Genomic DNA, 22,570 nt, shown 5'->3' with positions numbered 1-22,570 from the left:
TGTTAATTTTAATAGATTTAGGTGTGTTATTTGTGACTGGTTAATCAAAAACCTTTTTATGATATAAATTAATTTATGGAAACTAGTGTTTATATACAGAGTGTAACAAAAGTTTCTGTAACAGTATGTTAAAATTATTCTCTTGTTTAGTTTCCATTTTCTCAGGAACCATGACCAAATTTTATGGTGTAGGAGTTGGAACTACTTGATTGTGGTGTGATGCAATCCTTTATTATTAATTTGGTTGAAAATGTAATATTTACCATCAAATATTTGAAAAAAAAAAAAAAACTAAAATTTTCACTCTACCAGAAACTTTTGTTACACTCTGTAGTATTTTAGTATGTTTATCTTGTTTTTCTTTTGACTTTGTCTATGTATCTGTGATACAACGACTATTTTTATCAATAAATCAATAAAACAATAAGAGCACTGTAATGGGTCTATTTCAGTATAGTTTTATGTTATGAAGAATTGTTTCCCTAGCAATAAGTTTCTGTATAGGAATTCTAACTTTCAAGGCTTAACAACAATAGCTGTAAATACAACAAAAAATACGATCATGCAAAAAAATACATTACATGTCCTTTATTTATTACTTCTGTCATCATCGATTCGTAATTTCGATTTGTAAACAGAAACAATGATTAAACATTCAAACCAAAAAAAAAAAATTGTAGTTTCATTCCTGAAACATATTCTAAGTGTCGTTGTTGCCCTCAGAACAGAATTTTTTTAAACTTAATAATAGTAATAATAATAATAATAATAATAATAATAATAATAATAATAATAATAATAATAATAAATAATAATAATATTGTATGCTTTTTATTAAAACAATCCTTTTAACACATTTGCAGGAAAACTGAGAAAACAGTGTTAGGACATTAAATGTATAACTTAGTGCGTGGTTTACACTGACAGATACTGTACTTCTATCGTTCAAGCACGTATCATGGCGCCACCTAAATTAAGATGGACTCAAAACTGGTCTTTCAAAGAAAATAAATTAATTCTCTTGAATTTAATTAGACATCTCCATGGACTAGTGTTGTGAATACATGTATTTGCAAATTTTTGTATTAGCATATCCAGTTTCCGTTTTGAGACATTTATGTCGTAATCAGAATATATTAAGTGGTGGCTAATACTCTGTCGTGCAGCCTTCTCGTTGTTTTATCTGCTGAACTGAGGTTACGCCTTGACATTTCTTTCCTCAAGTGTCAGGAAAGGGGCATAGACAGTGTTCATTAAATTTATTTAATTTGCAATTGAGTTGGAAATACTACATTTTAAGATTCATTACAACTTCATCATATGATAACGCAGAATTCCTGCACGGAAATATCATATGTACTTCGGTATATTACAATGATATGATATGCGTAAATAATCACTTAGTGATTTAAGACGGCGCTCATTCCGTCGGATCCCGGCCACTTAGTCACTCGTAATGAGTGCACGCCTGCACATAGTGTGTTGGATATTGTGCCACTGTCACACATCTGTGACACAGTGCATGAGGGTTGGCCACTAAAGAGAAACTAAGAGATGGAACTTAAACTGAGAGGATTCAATCCGGCATCGGGACTGGAATCCGGTGTGATTTAGTGGATAAAGCGTCAGCACGTAGAGCTGAAAAACCGGGTTCGAGTACCGGTGCCGGCGAGAATTTTTCTCCACTCCATCCATCCTTCATCATATGATAACGCAGAATTCCTTCACGGAAATATCATATATACATCAGTACATTACAATAATTCAGATATAAAACTCTGAATTCTTCCTTTGATTACATGTCCATTCTTTCCTCATTTCTGTAATGAACGGCAGACCTATTTATCTTCTTTTTTCTCTTTTCTTTTATAATTGAGGCGATAGCCGGGAAATGAGCACATAGTTCTATAGACCCTTTTTCGGGAATGTTTAATTCGATTCTCCGTTTTAAAATCTACTTGCTCACAAAGTTTCGTTTCAATATCTTGTAAACAGAGGGCAGGGTAGCTAATTGAATGAACCCATACACCCTTGCGTAGTTGTGGAATTCAGCAAACATCAGTGAAGATGATCCTCAAAGTGAGTGTGAGTCCATCCAGGATGTGCACTAAAGTGTAAATTGCACTCTGAAGATAAACTTTGAAGTGAGTGTGAATCCATTATAGATTAATAATAAATAACCTGTAATCTGTATTCTGGTACTTAACAGATATTCTTGATTTTTATGTATTCGGTACAATTTATGACGTAGGCAACTATGAGATATATGTAAGAAATATTATTTCACTACAATGATTATGAACTTCTAAACCTCTATAATGTGCATTGTTCAATGCTGATGTTTAATTTCTGCTAAAATATAATCATATTGAAAGTATTTTTATAAAATGAATTTGTTCTCTGGAAAAGGGCCTATAAAATACTCCAATAAAATATATACTATTTATAACACTATTAAAGTCGCAATGCATTATTTAACAAAAACTTGTAGACAGATATTATTCTAACAGTATACAAATTGTTATTTTGGTAAAAGTGCATTCAAATCGCAGTTACATAAAAATAAATCTTTCAATCTCTGTTTCCTCGAAACATGATTTTTGCTTATGGGCCCTTTTTCTGGCTACCGTCTCAATTTCTATCGATTCTTTCAATATTCGCGAGTTCGAACCCAGCTAAGGTCGTTGGCTTTTAAAGGGTAATTAAATCTTTAGCATGTCTTCTGAGAGGAAAATAAAGCTGAAATAAAGCTAAAAGTCTTGTATTGTAGACTTTCTATGGATTCTCACGCCAGGTATTATTATATTATTTTTAATTGATTATAATATTTATAATAAATTACATAACTAAATATACAGACATACTTCTCGATCATCCACTTCAGGATTTCAACCCTTTGGTCCGTTTCGTTCTTAGAATTAATAACCAATATTGCACATCTAACCTAGATATACAATTTGTCGCAATTTCAGAGCGTGAAATCTATGCGGACTTTCATAGCGATGAGACATTCTAATTGACTTGTTTTAATGTAACGGTTATACGGGGATCCTTGGAGATGTCCGGGATGCTCTCCCTGCATCCGCATCCGGGGTTTTCCGCTTGCGAAGAATTCGGTTCCTCCCAATCAAATAACTCTGGCTCATCATCACACTCAGAACTGGTTTTGCATCCACTAAAAGCTGCATGTTCACGTTCCAATCTCCGACGAGGATGAAGTCTCGGAATACCCTACAGTGTTGCGTCACGCCTGGGGAACCAGATCGGTCTTCGAAATTACTCTGTCCGATTAGGACTGCGATGGACTTTTGAAGTGAACCCTCTTTAGGCGGGGTTCGAGTCGAATGCTGAATGCTGTGAAACAAAATTCTGTGACGGATGTTTCAATAGGGTTTTGCGTGTTGTTGCTACTGGATTGTGTACGTTTCTACGTTATCATAAACCAATTATCTCAATTTTAAGTTCCGAAGAATATTGAATTAGAAAATTAGGCTGAAAGTCTGCGTAATTTGGTAACAGCGCATCGTCGGCTCACGTACAAAAACACACGCATTCTGTGTCAACAGCAGAGTTCCGACCCTTGGTCACTCCAGTACGATTGCCAGACTTACTAATGGCAAGAAATAATTCGGTATTGTTGTGAAACTTGGACTCTCACTTTGAGAGAGGAGAGGCTAAGGATGTTTGAGAATAAGGTGCTTAGGAAAATATTTGGGGCTAAGAGGGAAGAAGTTACAGAAGAATGAAGTTACACAACATAGAACTGCACGCATGTATTCTTCACCTAACATAATTAAGAATATTAAAAGCTACCGGCGTGGCTCAGTCGGTTAAGGCGTTTGCTTGCCGGTCTGAAGTTGCGCTCGGGAGCGGGTTCGATCCCCGCTTGGGCTGATTATCTGGTTGGGTTTTTCTCCCGAGGTTTTCCCCAACCGTAAGGTGAATGTCAGGTAATCTATGGCGAATCCTGGGCCTCATCTCGAAAAATACCATCTCACTATCACCAATTTCATCGACGCTAAATAACTTCGTAGTTGATACAGCGTCGTTAAATAACCAAATAAAAATATATTAAATCCAGATGTTTGAGATGGGCAGGGCCTGTAGCACGTATGAGCGAATCCAGAAATAGATATAGAGTGTTAGGATGCCGGAGGGAAAAAAGAACTTTGGGGAGGCCGAGACGTAGATGGTAGGATAATATAAAATGGATATGAGAGAGGTGGGATATGATGCTAGGGACTGGATTAATCTTGCTTAGGGTAGGTACCCATGGCGGGCTTATGTGAGGGCGGCAATGAACCTCCGGGTTCCTTAAAAGTCATTTGTAAATTTATGTAAGTAATCTTTTTATTTAATTAGCAAGAAAACCGTTCATTTCAGCGGAAAACCGTAAAGGGATAAATAATTTCTTATCAATTTCTCCAAAGATAAGTAAAAATAAGAATCGTACGGATAGTATTTACCGAGCAAAGTAGTATTCGCATTTGAAGGCTGAACGTAAAAAATGCTCTAAGTGCCTAAGAGACAAACCGTAGCAAATAGATTTTTGTTGTACGATTAGTAATGTGTGTGTGTGTATCCAATGCCCACCCACTTCACTTGCGTGATTCGGATTCCGCATACTGCGGATAGATGGCAGAACTGTGACCCATTTTCTAGTTGTACACCACTTCGGCGGGTCACACTGTACGTGATGTGTATCTGTGGAGAGTTATGTCGTGTACTAGGGTTAGTGTATGTGTAAGTGTTCGTGTAAGTGTAGTGTCTGGAATGAGTGATGAAGATGAAGATGAGGAAGGGAGAAAGGGAATCCCGGTGCCTGCACGTAGCCTAATCCTGTCGAATAGCACCAAGGGGACCGCCAGGCTTAACGCCCCCATCCGACGGACGAATCACTATCAACAGTGACATATGCCTTCCCTTCATATGCACTGCGGAGAGATTTGGGATTTAACCCCGGCATATTGGTGGACGCTGTAGTGATTTGAAGTTGTGCACCGCCATCTCTCCTAGTCCCGAGGTAGAAACTTTACATGGAAATTTCTGACCCAGCCGGGAATCGAACCCGGCGACTAGTAATGTAATATCATACATTTTGCACATCTATGGGAGACGCTGGGCTCTAAATAAAGTTACAGTGGGACTTACTATTTTTCTCAGTGGATTGAGTCAGGGACATAGACTCTATTTTTTTTTGTTTGAAAAACTAATTTTCAAAGGTTCTGGCACTTAAAACCTTTTTCATGTCCAATCTTCATTTAGGGAAAAATGATTATTTTTTCTCAGAAAAGTACTCATTTGAGACTAACATGTTACTATAATTTTTTATTATATTCTATCCAAGGAGTAAGCCGTTAAAATCTGCACAGTTAAGCTACATTACTTTCACTCTATATGTTGTTTATCTGAAAAAGGTATTGAAACGTAATTAGTAATGCTACAAAGAAGAAAATAGTGTGTTCGGATTTAATATATGTGAAGTTTCGTAACTACTCATAAGGCCTATCATTAGGTTCGTAATACTCAAGATCTGAAAGGGTTCATTTACCATTTGAATTAGCAAGCATAAAGGAAGAAACAGAGTAGAACTGAGAGCCTCTCGATAGCGAAACAGCGTCTTATACAAGGATTTAGAAAGAGCACCAGAAGTTCCACTCTAAGTGCAACATAAATAAGACGTTTATCATGAAAACACAAATAAATTGTTTAACACATTGGCTGCAATTAGGACTGTTGTCGTCCTTCGTCTTAAATTTATAGCAATGTTGCGACAAAGTCATTTATTTCTTTTATATATTGGAGTTATTTACGTAATCTAAACTATGGAATTCAAAAGCATCTGGTGTGATAATTATGCGATAGTCGCTTTCTTATAACAGAACACGTTCCACGAGATGCTGTTTATTCTCTTTAATGCTTTGGAAATATTTTCCTGCGTTGAGTTAAAAGGTATTACTTCTGGGACAGTTTAGAATAAAGAGTAGTTTTATTACCTGAATAATTGAATTAAAAACCTTGAAGTAATCATAATTTTGTTTCAAGCACTGAATACTTTGAACAGCTACGAATATGATCTAACGACATTCACAAGTAACAGAAATCCGTGTTTATATGCTCGCGCTTGACAAACCTATTATAGGACAAGCACAAAGCATGTTATTTGTTCCTGTCGCATATACGCGTATTCGAAAGCTGAAACTTTTTAATTATAGGTACAATACTGTCTTTGCAAGATACAATTAATATCGTCTTTCTGCAGAGTTGCTAGTTTTTCCCGAGCGAAATCGGGATGACAGAAGTTAATTTAAGACATTAGATCTATGAAGACTTTATCATAATATTTCTAGTCATTTTCCGCAAAGCAGTGTTAGCGTGCTTTTTAATGTAATTTTCGCCTCCGTGAGAAACACTAAAATACCAAGGGCACACAATACAGTGAACACTATAATCGTTTTTTCCTTCCATTAACCATTAATAAGTTTTAATCATTCGCTACTAAATTTACTTTGCAACTTTTCTTTTTCGAATCCTGTGATGATGAATCCATGTTTAAACATAGTTCACTAAACTATAAAATACAAGTAATTGTTTGTGTCTGTCAATAATGTAAAATACGATATCAAAAACGCTATCTTTTTTGACATTCGACTCACTTAAAATACACATTGTTTACTAACTGCGAGAGGAACGACTAGGTACTGAAACGGATTAATAAAAAAATATGGTAGGGGTCAGGTATCTGTGAACGCCAGTGTACACGTACACTTATGTAATATCTATCTCATCTTTTCCTGTCGGTAGGTACGAGTTCAGAACACGCTAAAAACAATCGTTGCTGCAATAATCGAATGCAGCTCTACCACCAGACCTGTTGTGAGACACCAAAATTACGCGCAATAACTTCTTCCTGCCTCTGTTAATCCTTACGAAATCTTTCTTTAGAATCTTTATTATGATATGATATGATATGATATGATATGATATGATATGATATGATATGATATGATATATCTCGTCACAGCACTTCTTTACATGTAATGGTGTACCTCACATTTCTCTATCCGGTGCCACCATTGACATATTATTACAATAACACATTATTTGCAGTACACGTCTACACAAATACTCCCAATTACACTATGTACCTTTTTTTGTTATTTGGTCAAACTCCCCTTCAGTATTTCTCCTACATTTAACTTGCTATTCTCTATTTGTTCATGAATCCTAATATATCTAATATTCCATACTACTTTCACACCCCCTTTATCCTCTAACTACTATTCACTAAAATCTCAATTTCAATTTTTCTCTATAAATTATCATATTGAATTATTTGTCCTATTTGTTCTTTGACCTTTTCTCCTATCTTTCTCTTATATTCATTTACTGTTCCAACGTTCAAATATTAGTACTAATTTTATGCTGTCACTTGTTCACTTCTCTTAACCCTTTCTCACTATTTTCACTCATTCCTATTTGCGCTCACTTTCACTTTCTCACTATTTTGCTTACACTTTATCCATTGTCAAGAATCTTTATTAGGTTTTGTTCATGTTTTGTCGTAAAAAATTCATTAAGACAGTTTCAAAATTGTGTTTGCGAACAAAACTTTATTGTGACCCCGACGTGATTTGAACACGCAACCTTCTGATCTGGAGTCAGACGCGCTACCGTTGCGCCACGAGGTCAGATGGTTGCCCGAGCTGAGATATTACGTTTATTAAACTGCGATAATGGGCTAATAATTAGAAACATTTTGTGAAAACTATCATCACAAGTAGAACATTTTGACACAAAGAAAATTGCGCTGGGCATTGTATAAGGAATAGCTAAGACAAAGCTTTAACTCCAGTTAGAGGTTTTTGATATTTCGTAGCGGTCATTATGAATTGCCACATATGCAAGCATGGAGATATGTCATTAAATTTACACTTTTGGCTTCTGAAAATTATGATGGTCTTACATGCGGGAGGGTCTTATCTTGGAGTAAATACTACTAATCCATTCCAGTTGTCACGGATGTTACATTTTTACTATTTTCAAACTCTATGTACACTGTGTCCCGCTTAGAGGATCGAGAAATAAATGCTCACCACTTAAAACCGGATAAAGATATCGTTGAAATGTACATCTGACAAAATAGAGATATTGTCCAAGTTTACGCAACAAAGTCTGAAAACAGCTGCATGCGTAACTTTCGTTTGTTTGTTCCTAAAACAAGCCTGGCGCCATTTTGTAGGAGAACACATCACGATCAACATGTGGACACCATAACAGAAAGTCCCTGTGTGCTATGACTAGCAGAAGAAAAATCTGTTACGCGAGTACAACGCCGTGTTTGTCGTACATGGATAGGTGAATCGGAAGACGAGGACCAATTTCCTGGCCAATCAGGTCACCCGATCTAACCCCCTTGGACTTTTTTTCTAAGGCTTTGTGAAGGATGCTGTGTACCAAAGAGGCAGAGCTAGCACTTTGGAGGAAATGAGACAACGCATCACAAATGCAGCTGCGCTAGTGGCTCCACAAATGCCACAGAACAATTGGCGGGAGGTTGAATACCGTCGTTTAGATGTCTGCAGAGTAACTCAAGGCGCATTCAGCATTGTCCGAAACTCGGAGGGTTTTTACATCAAGTTATGTAAAAAGTTACGTTAATAAACCATTATTTACACTTAAAATTATCACTTATTTCTCGATCCCTCTAAGCGGGACATGGTGTATTGAAAATGAAATGACTTTTCTCAACTTTTATTATTAGAATCAATTTAGAAGATCAGTATTATTTTACAGAAAAAAAGTTGTTGAATAAACTTTATTATTATTGCAGAAAATAAAGAAAAGGTTCCGTCACGAATGTTACAAGAATGTGTACTCACTTCACACCTTATTAACAAAAAGTGTAAAACTCAGGTCTCTGCCTCAAGTAAAAAGAGATTCATCCTCAAACTGTCAACGTAAAAGCTATGCAAATCTCATGGCATCCAATTAGATCACAAAAAACATAATCGGTAAATATTTTATAGCTGTTTCTTCCATGTCACAGATGTTACACACATTTTGTCACGGATGTTACACATGAGTTAATGTCCTTCATTTTTCCAGTTTCGAAACAACTGTGACATTTCTAAGTCAAAATATTCACTTAAACTGTCAGGTTAATTATTGTTATTAACCCAAAGTACTAAAAATAAATGGAAGAAACAATATAGTAGGCTTACAGATTAAAAAGTTCCTTGATCCTGTTGATCTGGAATTAATAGTGCAGACATTTGAAGGGTTGAGAACAATAGTGGGCCAAGCGCCATTTACTAAAACCGTAAAAAAAGGGTTAAAATGAAGTTATTACCGTAGTTCAATGGAAACATATGGCAAGTAATATAAAGTATACACATTAAAACTAAATGATATGTCAATCTTCATTAAACTATGGTATTCACTTAACTTTAACCCTTGCTTTCTCTATTTTTAATAAATGGCGCTTGACCCACTATGGCTCTGAACCCTTCATTTATTTCTTCAACAATATCTCCTTGAAAACATACATTAACAGCCGATATCTCTATGAGTAAGTGCTGCAAACTGTAGGGGAGAAAAAACAGCAGGGCCTACTTAATTACCCAGCCAAGACCACTTAGATTCAATGCTCATAGAACTTGTAAAATATTTTTCTTTTAAAAATAAAACATTATAATATTTAATTTTAGAGCCTTATTTATATCTTACACCAATAATAAACACATATTTCTGAAAAACACTTTTTCCTTGGAATTCCCAGTTTGCCCGGAATTACTGTACTGTAAATATAATTATACAAAGGCTGAAGTCTTGAAAAACAAACCCAGATCCTGCAGTTTTCTGATGCATTAATTGCAAATTTATTTCAAAACTCTCTGATGGAAATGGAAAGTCTGATTTACAGAGAAATCGCAGCATGAAATGCGAAACTGTCACTTAAAATATTAATCCACATCTTTTTAATCACGGACGCTATAAACTATGCCCCAAAGCCAAATTATGTGTTGGAGCTAGTTACAGTTTTTTTTTTATTATATCAACATTACACGTTTGAAACGCCAGCGGTATTACGTAAGTAACACTTACTTCCCTATGGAGTTACTTCCGCAATTCTTCTATCTGATGCTGGCAACGGTACATATATTGCGAGACACGTATGAAGTGTCTAATACAAGAGGAGACGGTGTGTATTTTGCACAAGTATGGGTTAGAAAGTTAACTTTGTTTGTAGCAGTTTCAGACCTTGTTGAAGACCAAAAAATAGCTGAGGTTCAAATACCTATTAGCGATGTATGTGAAAATAATCTATAGTAATGTCACAAGAGGTCTGAGATTTTCCGATAAATCCACGAAGCGAGTGGATTTATTTGGGAAATCTCAGACCTCGAGTGACATTTATTAGGACTATTTCGTGAATAAATTAAAAATGTAAATAATATATCCCTAAATTCGCTGACACAAAGTGTTAATAATTGTATATTGATGAATACTTAACCTATTCAGACATTGTGAAGTCGAAATAGATGAATAACGATTACTGCAATAAAGAAATTGAATGTTATTCAGTATTGCCAATTGAGAAAAACGAAATACAGGTTTAAAAATGTTAATTACATATATTGCGCTTTCTCTTGTTATTATAACAGAAATACATTTTAATTATCTGCTGAAATCATAATTTAATTTAAAAAATGTTATACTATAATTACAAATAACCTCATTCATTCATTAATTAAATGAACAATTGTTATGAAGGAGTGTCATTTCTGTAGATACAATGGACATGGAATTAGAAGATGAAGATGTAGATATGGAAGTAGGATTTCGCACTTTATTTAGTACAATGGATTCATGCTTATCGATTTACGTGGAAACAGTTGGCGATACTGACTAAACAAAAGAACGACCATGCGATAAATTGATAGTGATAAATCGAGCGATGTATGACTGTGATTGGTTGGAATTCAAAATTTCATTACACTTCATTGGCCGAAAATGAAATGACGTCATATAAACGAAATAGTCAGTCTAATACTGCTCGTATATTAATGTAGTGATCGAAACTAAAAAATATAATTTCATGGATTTAAGGTTAATGGGTTCATGACGGTATGCATAAATCAAGGACAAGGGTCCCCTATCACCTACCTATACGGACGAAGTCATAGCAATATGGTTGAATACAATGTCTTTAACTTTAAATTCAATTATGTAAATTTTACTACTCTTTTATTTGCTGATGATCAAATAGTCATCGTTCAAACAGAAAATACTTTGCAGAGGACTAATTTCAAATAGCCATCAATAACGATATGAAACTATCTACAGATAAAACTAAGACACTGACATTTCTTGAAGCACACCCTATGAAAGTAAACATAATAATAAATAAGAAAACAAATAAATAAGTCAAATTTTTTAAGTCTGGGCTGCTCCATGTCATATGAGAAAGGCAATGAATTAAAAGAAAAATTAATTAATTAGTTCAATTTTTTCTCATGGAACAATACACCGGACATTAGGAGGAAGAAAGTCTCAAAAGACCACCCTACTGAGATTTTATGAAGCAATGGCAATTCCTGAATTGGATATACTTTCTTAGATAAAAAAGAAGTAACATTATAAGAGCTGAATTAAACATTGAAAATACTGTAGAGATCATAAAACAATATAAAAAATTGTAAGACCCGTATGATAGAATCCAAGCTAGTAGACAAGCATGTTGCAAGAGCAGTCATAAATTCTAATCAGAAATAGATACGATCAGTAGGAAGACTAATGAAAAGATGACGAGAACAATTTTAGAGGAGGTGAAAAGGGTAAAAAAGCCTAAATCCGGAGGAAGAAAAAGAAGAAGAAGATGATGATGGTCCTGATTTTATGCAGTTTGAAGGATCATTAGACAATATTATATAAGTTGAATTCCATCAGGTTACCTGAATCTTGAGTTACGAATGAGATCTAAAATCAGTGTTAAGAGTGAAAAATGTATTTATGAAGTTTTGGATATGGTTTAGAAATTAAGAGAACGAATATGTTATTCTATTTAATATAGTGCCTGTTAATGATAATCGGCTGAAGTTACATAATCAAAAATATAAATTTATTTCAAGCTCAATACTCACTTTTAAGCAAGAAGTCTCACTTACAGGAATTCTTAACAAGATGGATATCAAGTCAACTTACCTGAAAAAGAGGAAATATTGTTAGTTAAGGTAAGGAGATAAACGTAAGAGGTACATTATATATTTTTTTAGAAAATCTTAGCACAGAAAATTAAACCTGTAGGGTAAGCATTGGTAATTTCGTGATAATTTCATGAAAATTAATTTAAAATGCAAATGTGTAAATATATCCTTATTGCGATTTTTTCATCTAAAAGATGATAATTTGCTGTACAAATTTGGAGACAAAAGATTGGACACGTTCTTGAACAAGTGCCAAAAACCACTTTTACAACTTAAGCTAAAAGGTTGGTTATTTCGTGATAACCTTAGTAATTTCGTGATATTACATTGATAATTTCGTGAGAGGTAGAAGAATTGTGGAAAAATTCATTAAAGTCAAATTAAATTCTCATTTATTGTTACAAGACTTCAAACATAGTAATTCCGTCTAATATTCATAGCAAGAAAACATAGAAATACATATCAACACATAATAAGAATGAAATAAAAGTAAAAATTGAAATTGAAATGGCATCTTCTTTGACTGAAAGGGTGAACACTTTTATTACGGACTTTACTATAGCCTGTATTACTAGGGTAACTCCAAAAGTAATGCATAACGTTTGTTTAAACATTAAATTTTTATCCTACAGCTTTGCTATTTTCACAGAATGTAGATGCATCCTTAAGGAACAAAATGTCACTTTTCCACATAATCCCCGTCCCTTTCAACTGCCTTACGTAACCTAGGAACGAGGGCCTGTAGACCAGCACGGTAAAAGTCTGGACCAACACGTCTGAGCCACTCTTGAGCAGCGTGCACAAGGGAGTCATCTTCTAACCTCGTTCCGCGAAGGGATCCTTCAGTTTATCAAAGAGATGGTAATCGCACGGTGCCAGTTCAGGACTGTAAGGCGGGTGTTTCAGTGTTGTCTATGCGAATTTTCTGACCTGATCTGTGGTCTTGTGACTGACATATGGCTGTGCGTTGTCGTGCAATAGCAGAACATCCTGCTTCTCCCGATGTCGTCGAACACGACTCAGTCGAGCTTGAAGTTTCTTGAGAGTTGCCACATACGCGTCAGAATTAATGGTGATTCCGTGTGGCATGATGTCCACAAGCAAGAGTCCTTCTGAATTGAAAAACACAGTAGCCATAATTTTTCCTGCTGAAAGTGCACTTTTGAATTTATATATCTTTGGTGAATTTGCATGATGCCACTCCATTGTCTGCCTCTGTGTCCGGTCCAAAATGGTGGAGCCATGTTTCATCTTCTGTCACAATTCTTGCAAGTAAGTCATCTAGCACTTATCATTGACACTTAGCATGATAACAAATCAAACAGAAGCTACACTGAACCCATTGCGTCCCCCTTTTCTTTTTTGTTATCACATCTTATCTTCAGATTTCTGAAATTCGTATTGTAATACAATTTTTAAAATAATATGAAATGTAACGCTTAATACTCAACAAAATTTCGCCTCAAACAGCTAAGATTTCTATCAGTAAATCTAAGCCTATATGGCGACTACAGCTGTATCTAAAATTCCAAAAACATTTCCTAAAATTTCATTAATATGTAATAAATCTTTGTACCAAATATCATATGCTTACCTTTAGTAATAAGCTTGTAATGTAATTACAAACATCCACAAAATTTGTACGCCTGAGAAGTCGACGCTAACTTGCTCTCTCCAAACATAAAAGCTCACTGAAGTAGCTACAATAGGCACAAAAAGCGCAGTTGTATGTTTCTGGAAACTGGACAACATATGCAATCCCTTGGTGGAAATTTGAATCTCGTAACACCATTGGTTAATTCACGAAAGAGCAAAGAAAAAGTATCACGAAATAACCACTGCCACGAAATTACCAATGTTTACCCTAAGTCTTATCATTCTTTAAACATTTACATAATATTAAAAAATGATACTTTTAAAGTGACTATTCTATGTTATTACAGCAGCGTTTCTCAAAGAATGTTCCGCGGAACCTCAGAGTTCCACGAGTAAATCCTAGTTCCACGAGACCTAAATGGTTTTGTAAGTTTTACTTTGTACTTAGCGGGTACTAAAATATACACAAAAAATATAAAAAATATGAATGAACAACAACAACAATAATAATAATAATAATAATAATAATAATAAAAATAATAATAATATAACAATAATAGTAATAGTAAAACAAAGAAAATGAATTATCCTTTCTTTTTTCTTCCGCTTTTCCAACAACTTCTGGAGTAGGCTATTTATAGACATACAAAGACGATTTCTTTCTAAACGTTTGTGTCAGATCATTGTCGCTTTAAATACAGGCAGATATGTAATGATTACTGAAGGATGGTGCATACATTAATTATTTATTTATTTAATGTGGTGGCGTTAAGGCCATTAGACCTTCTCTACCACACCATCAAAAATACAAATACAAAAAAAAAAAAAAAAGATCAAATGCGGTGAGAATAAGTAAATAAGAAAGAGAAATATTAGGAAAAATACTGATACAAAAACAAAAATGCAAAAAGAGGTTAGGAGAAATATAAATATAGGGATGAAATCACAGTAGATACAAAAAAGTTCAAATATGGCTTATAGCTATTATTTGCATAATGTAGGACTACAGTATTTAGTTATTAAAGGAAATAATTAAACATCTAAAGATAACTAATAAGTGATTGTACAAATTTAGAGAGAAACAAAACAGTAACAATTTCGAAACATTTACACTTCTACAAGAAAGTTAAAATATTTAGTTTACTACATTGCACTCTTCTCAGAAAAAAATATGCTTAGTAAGTTTGTTTTTGAATACTGTTAAATTCTGACAGTCTCTGATGTCATAGTGATGGATACGTTGATGTTTTTTGTGTTGGTATAGCCAGTATATGGCTATTTTATGTGCATGTGTAGAAATTGTGATACGATGATTGGTAACTGAAGCTGGTGGCAAGGTAGATAGGTGTAGAAGTTGAATGACTTGGAGAAGGAGAACAAGAGAATGAACATTTCTACGTTCGTTAAGCCGAAGCTAGTTTATAGATTTTGGAAGGATGGGGTAACGTGATCAGCGCGATGGACGTCGCAAACGAAGCGAACATCTGAATGTAAATAAGATATTTCTTCATACTATTTGATGTTGGGCATAACTGACGTATAGTCGGCAAACACGCTGAGATGTGTGGTGTTGTCAGCAATGGAAGACGTCCAATACCCTGATTTTTAATATTCCTATATCTTCCTTTATTAGTTAATGAAGCTTTTAATAGAAAGAAGAGCATCTTCTGCGAACCTCTGGAAAAAAAAACCAAGGAAGAGACTAGTGAAGTGCTTTGTGTGGAGTGTGGAATTGTATGGAGCAGAAACATGGACATTACGACGAAATGAAGAGGAACGAATAGAAGTATTTGAAATGTGGATATGGAGAAGAATGGAGCTTGTGAAGTGTACAGACAGAATAAGAAATGAAGCTGTGTTGGAAAGAGTGGGTGAAGAAAGAATGATGCTGAAACTGATCAGAAAGAGAAAAAGGAATTGTTTAGGTCACTGGCTGAGAAGAAACTGCGTACAGACCGATTATTTAGTCCTGACAGCTCAGCGACGCGAAAGAGGGGAAATAATAGGAGGAGTGGGGAGAGTTCCGGAGTAGAGATAAGGGCGAGCGGTCGGCAAAGGAATGCAGTACAGCTTAATTGTACTGGAAGCATACCACTATACCGCACGTATGACATCCGACCGCTTCGAAGGCAAGCGAGTGAATAACCCAAACACCCCTTGGCGTAACTAAATGAACTCGCCTGACCAAGGCGCACATCGCCTGCGACTGTCAGGACTAAATAATCGTACTGTACTGAAGGATGAACTGGAAGGAATGGTGAACGGGAGAAGAGTTCGGGGCAGAAGAAGATAACAGATGATAGACGACATTATGATATGTGGATCATATGCGGAGACTAAGAGGAAGGCTGAAAATAGGAAAGATTGGCAAAATATTTTGGGTCTATGTGTGTATGTATGGGTATGTGTTATTTGTTTCTGCTTGTTCTGTGTTGTCTCAAGCGGTTTCCTTACGTCATACTGACCATATGAGCAAGGAATCCTATTGCTTTTGAATTTCCAGTGTTTGTTCGAAGTCTTCAGGAGTAAATGATGGTCGAGGTCAATTGACCACGCTTTGATATGCCATTCAATTGCAACTTGTTCCAAGGTATTAAATGTAAACATGACAGCACTATGAGGAGGCGGTTGAGCCAGAATATCGAACGGTGTCCTCTCGAAGGGGCCAGTCTCACACCTTGCAAAGTACCAGTTTATAATAAATACCATGTCAATAAAATTAATAGAATTATTGTAGTACACGAGCGAAACATGAGGTCTGCTATGTTATTACAAAATGTCGAGTGGATGGCCGGGGTTGCCAAATATATTATTAGGAAGGTATCTGCAGACTACGCCTTGCCCTAGGGCCGGGCGCCCCGCAGGTTGGAAACATCTGTTATAGTATGTTAGGAAATAGTAATTTCTTTATTCATTTTTATATTCGCATACAATTGACAGCTTGTTTATTTTACCGGTATACAGACAAGGTATTAGTTACACTAGCTTCTTTTATGTATACTTTGCTCAGTAGATATTTGTCCTTCCTCCCCCTTTAAATTCGAATTACAACCGATGGCATACAATGAATGTCGATTTTTTTCCCTAAGTATCTGGTCAGCAGGAATTCTCTTGACAACTGGTCGGGAATCCCCGAGGTCATCTACAGTAGAAGAGAACATTTTAAATCACGAAAAAGTGATCTCTTTGCCTGCCTAATCTCAATGACGGGACTCACACGGTATTAAAAACCACAGGAATTCAGCCAGTCAGGCAAAGAGTCAATGAGTCAGCCTAGTTCTATTAACTCAGTGGGTCAGTCACAGCCAGGAAGTGAGTCAGTTCAGTTAAGTTAACTCAGTGAATGAATCAGTCACAGTAAGTGAATGAGTCATTTAATCAGTCCATTTCAATTCAGTTACCTCAATGAATGAGTCAGTTGTAAGTATGGAATAATTCATTTCAGTTCAGTTAACCCTCAACTGGTATCTATGGGTCAATATAGACCCATATGGCTAGATATCCTTACGTACATTTAAAAAGCAATATCAGTTGAGGGTTAATTCAGTAAATTGAGAGTATGGCAATATGTGAATGAGTTATTTAGTTAATCCAGCTAAGTTCAATCCAGTTACTAACCCAGTGAGTCAGTTGAATTCGTCAGGAAATAAAATAGTACTACTGCTATAGAGGGTGATTCAGTAAAAACAAAAAATTTACATGAAATAGTAGGTATTCTACTGAACATTTTGATATAGAAAACTTGCGAAGCCAGATAAAGGATATATGGGCTTAAACATATCTATCGATATCACTTACTGTTTCCATATGATTTACATTTATTATTTTCATTTACTGACCAGCCTAACGGGCTAATGGTCAGAGCCTCTAACTACAGTTTATGAGGTTCCCGGGTTCGATTCTCGATCAGAACACAAGAATTTTTCCTTAAAGAGGAATGTTCCTGTGTTCGTACATGGTCTGGAAATTATGTTAGACTTAGGTTTAAGACCTCTCCTGGCACTTCATCATCATCATCATCATCATCATCATTGGGGCAGCGTAACTCAGCCTTCCAGGCGCCCCAACTTCAGAAGTGGGTTACAAATAAGCCATTGCCAGGAGAGACCAGAAATGTTAAATCAGGGGTCGTCAGCACAGAGCACGCTGGGGCTAGCAACGCTTACCCGCGGAAAACGCAGTGCACCATGGTGCACTGCGTAGCTGCTAGCGGGTATGCTCTCTATCTCTCCCTGCTGCACGACGGTGCACATGGAACGGCACCGCGTACCTGTTGCACATTTCAGCGAGTGCTGGCGACCACTGTGTTAAATGACAACGTGATGGCAAGGGATAAAATAAAATCATTTACTTAAATTGTTATTTAAAGTTTATATTATTTTTATATCATTTACAAATCTAAGTTAGGCACATACCATTTTGTGCCTCATAACAATTGAAGACATTATTAGTAAAACAACCCTTTTCCAAGAGAACAATAAAAATAAATAGAACAACACATGTCAGCTGTTTCCGTACAACTGGTGTTTATCCTTGTGGTTATTGCACCTGACGTGTCATTTTTGGAGTCTATAAACATTTGAAATAGTAGCAAATGTATCCTTAACTCAATTTCATTAAAAGTGACTAGGGCTGTTTTTATAATAATATCTTCAATTGCTTAAAATGACGGTCACCACCCTCAGTGCAAGCATGACATTGTCGTACGAGATTCTGCCGCACCATTTCAAATATCCCTGTCGTGTTTTTAATCACATCACAAGCGGCTACAATCCTGGCAATTAATTCCATGCCCTTGTTTACTAAGTTCTTATAAACAAGTGATTTTATGTATCACTGTAGGAAATAATTGAGTGGATTGACGTCGGATGACTTCACACGGCCTCTCCTTCCAATCCAGCGACAAGGAAATTTAACATCCAGATGGCTGTGGATATCTACACTGAAGTGAGGCGACTCCTTCATACTGGAGCCGCATTCTCTCATGGTGCATCCTCCAACAGTCCGCCGAGTTAGCTCTGTGGTAGCGTATCTGCCTCCAGACTAGCTGGGCCGGGTTCGATTCCCGGCGGGGTCAGAAATTTTAATATAAAATTTCTACCTCGGGACTAGGAGAGATGGTGGTGCACAACTTCTAATCACTAGATTGTGCACAAATATGCCTAGGTTAAGCCCCAAACCTCTCCGCAGTGCATATGAAGAGAAGGCATATGTCACTGTTGATAGTGATTCGTCCGTCTCGGATGGAGACGTTAAGCCTGGCGGCCCTCTTGGTGCTATTGGACAGGAGTAGGCTACGTGCCGGCACCGAGTTTCCCCTTCTCCCTTCCTCATCTTCATCACTCATTCCCGACACTACACTTATACATACACTCATCTTAGTACACGACATAACTCTCCACAGATACACATCATGTACAGCGTGACCCGCCGAAGTGGTGTACAACTAGAAAATGGATCACAGTTCTGCCATCTATCCGCAATATGCGGAACCCCAATCACGCAAGTGGGCATTGGATACACACACACATACACACACGCATCCTCCAACAAGTCAGGAAAAACTCTTTGCACGAATCGCAAGTACATGAGTACATGTGGCGGTTCAGACGGTCAGGCAGGAGATATGACCAATGAGATAGTCTTGTAGTCTACAATGCCGACCCAGATGTTTACAAAGAAACTGGGTTGATCTCCTTAATCTCTCTTCGCAGAACCCAAGTACCCTATCTACAAAAAATCAGTAGTATTTCTTGTTTAATTTTTGCACGATTTTACTGAATCACTCGGTAGAAATGAAGTAAATATTCCTTTCTAATTCGGATCCGTTCAATTTGCAACCACTACTCATCATCTTTGTAATCATTACCATATGAAGAATTCACTACAAAAAGGGGAATGTCGTAAATTTGTGAAAAATCAGATGAAGGTTCAGTGCTATAGATCAAAGGGAGTAGAATACAATACGCTTTGTTGCACTGCAAGAAAGATGATAGTTCCAGATCTACATCGTGTTGACGAATTGATATACAACACAAAAAGGGAAAATGTCAAAGTTTAAATTACACTTCCTACAAAATGCAATACATTCGACATTCCCCGATTTAGATTAGTACTTTCGGATCGTTTCACTCATGCTCATAAGTTAATTTTCATATTCACAAATAGCTTAACTTCGTGGTCATATGATCAACACGGTAAAATGCCACTGCTTAAAGCAATACAGGGTAAACTAAAGACTGACTGATTGGCTGCCCACGTAAGTGGTTAATGACGCGGTGCAGACAGATGTGGTAGCATCCTGGTGGCGTGCGTGCCATGCAGGGTCTGATCCTCCTCCGTGGAACGGCCTCTCAAATCCGTCCGTGCGGTGTAAGTAGACGACCTCCAATTATTAATTATGCAGCGATGTGCCATGGAGATATTTAAATGCTGGTTCCTTTTAACTCCTTGAAGTGAGGCAGTAAGGCCACAATCTCGTTTCATATCATCCGAAAGAGGAGCGGAAAGTAACAGCTGATAACATCTAATTTTAAGCGTGCGTCTGGAGGCTCTGGCATTGCAGTCATTACAGGTCCCTATGAGTGGGGTTTGAAGTCCAGTTCAGACAGATTTGGTGCATTTATCATAATCACAATCGTCACACTTAGGGGGTGAAACGTTTAAGGTTCATTCTGCTCTCAAGGAATGTTGGCCATTTTCCCTAATTTTTTAAGGGGAACGGAATTAGGTTTTGGAAGAAAATTTTGATTTATATTTCGTTTTTATAATATATTATTTGGTTTTCCCTACTTAAAACGTGTATCACAAATTACTACACTCAAATTGTTTCCATTATAATTTTTCGATTTTCAGAGAAGTGTTAATTTTAACGCTCATTCTTCATAGGTTTACTGGCTTTTGGGCGAAAAATTATATTTTTCCCCAATTTATTCTCGGACTTTGTTCTTTATGAAACGGTTTTATCTCATATACGATTATATCAAATAATATCCATGCTAACTTTTAGTTTTACGAGAAGTGAAGGTAGTATATGAATATGTCTATTTTTTACGCTTATTTTCTGTAATTTTAGTCTTTCAATACAAAACAAATTTTCTCAGCCTCTACTTAATCTGAAAAGCTGAAATTTCCAGGAATTATTTATTTTTATGCTTTACATGTAGCATATTGAAACAATGGTTTTGATATTTATTAAATTTTGGAGATATTAAAGGGGGAATTGTGCTGAAAATCGTTGAAAAAAAATACGAATTGTAGAAAAACTATTTTTCAATAAGCAAATAAATTAAAGAAAAACTATTATTTCCGGAAGAAGTCAAGTTATGTGTTCATGAACTGTAAAAAAAATCAGCTGTCTAGCTTCAATAGTGTTTAAGAAAACGTTCCTAATGTAACATTGTCAAGATAAATTCCGTGCGTCCTTAAGGACATCCAATATCTCTCTTATAGATAGGTTTGTAATCTATGGATCAAACCCTGATCTACCCTGTATTTATAACTTGTATTGGGCAAGACCATGACCTAACTAATACAAGGACTTTCCCGGCTACTCTACTGGTCATAGTCTTTGAGTACATCGTAATTACTTGCTTATTAGAGCCCCTTGGATATAAGAGAAACTTGTAAAGAAATATATATATATATATATATATATATATATATATATATATATATATATATATATATCAATATATTAAGCTCCTCTGACATATACAATACAAGGTTCTAGGTTCGAATTATTGCTTAAGACTTTTGCACAGTAGTACATTATCAATGACAAATGCTCAAGGAAAGATTGCAAGATAAAAACCTGCTTCTGAAACCATCCTCTGTGCCATTATCCCATCACTTCTCCAATTGTCTCCTCGCTGTCAAAGAGGAACAACATCTCTCTTTGTACGTTTATTCTCAAACTATCTACTGTACTCTCTGTCACGTTAGTTCTTCCATTGGCACAACACAGGCAGAGAGAGAGAGAGAGAGAGAGAGAGAGAGAGAGAGAGAGAAATTTCCTTCTTCTACTGATGGTATCAGTTTTCGCATACTTTACTGAACTTCGCTTACTGTACTTTCAGAGAAAGAGATCAGTGTCAGGTATGAACGTAAAAATGAGCAACAATCAAGCGAGTTATTCTGTGTCATTTAAATTGAATGTGATTAACTTCGAGGAGAAACATATTTGTGTTTTTAAACTAATTTCTTTGTATGGACCTACTGTTACCTAACTTTAAAAACTTTATTTTCTTACTACATTTTTGCGCATATAAGACCCCCATATTTTTTGCATTAGAAAAGGAGGAAAGAAGGGAGTCTAATATGCGAGTAAATGTGGCATTAGACCCAAAGCAGAAACACATTATAAAACATGAGGGCGTGCATAGAAAGTCGTTTCACTTGGGGATGAATAGTATAGGAATTTTCTAAAAATAAAAGGCAATTCCAGATGTTATTAGCTACATTTTGCATTTTATTACCTTTCAGGTAATGAAGACAGTAAGACAGCCCTTTATCTGTGATTGAACCGTGCAGTGGAGCGACTCCAGGAGTGCCAAGCTGTCTGCAGGAGACCGAAGGTGAGTAAGAACTTCATCACAACGTAAAAATTCCGCTGTGTTTACCTTAACGATCATCGACCAGGAATGACACTATAGCTATTAAGGATTCCATCACATCTGTTAAATAACGTTATTTTTAGCACTAACATAAGCACCAAATTATGTTAACGCATTCGCGCTTAGAACCAGAATTTCTTTGCGTCAGCT

The 22,570-nt window shown here is 36.1% G+C and overlaps 1 protein-coding gene and 1 non-coding gene across 2 annotated transcripts in view; both read right to left on the bottom strand.

The window, feature by feature from the left end:
• The window catches only part of spz3 (Spaetzle domain-containing protein 3), a 339,160-nt gene that overhangs the window by 155,443 nt on the left and 161,147 nt on the right, over positions 1 to 22,570 (bottom strand). The gene's annotated exons all lie outside the window — the stretch shown is intronic.
• On the bottom strand, positions 7,620 to 7,691 carry TRNAW-CCA (transfer RNA tryptophan (anticodon CCA)). The gene has a single exon. It is a non-coding gene; the product is annotated as a tRNA-Trp (tRNA).

Source organism: Periplaneta americana, chromosome 13 (assembly GCF_040183065.1).
Source record: "Periplaneta americana isolate PAMFEO1 chromosome 13, P.americana_PAMFEO1_priV1, whole genome shotgun sequence".
Classification (NCBI taxonomy): Eukaryota; Metazoa; Arthropoda; class Insecta; order Blattodea; family Blattidae; genus Periplaneta; species Periplaneta americana.
The sequence above is the reverse complement of the archived record's forward strand: the minus strand, read 5'-3'. Positions and strand labels throughout refer to the sequence as shown.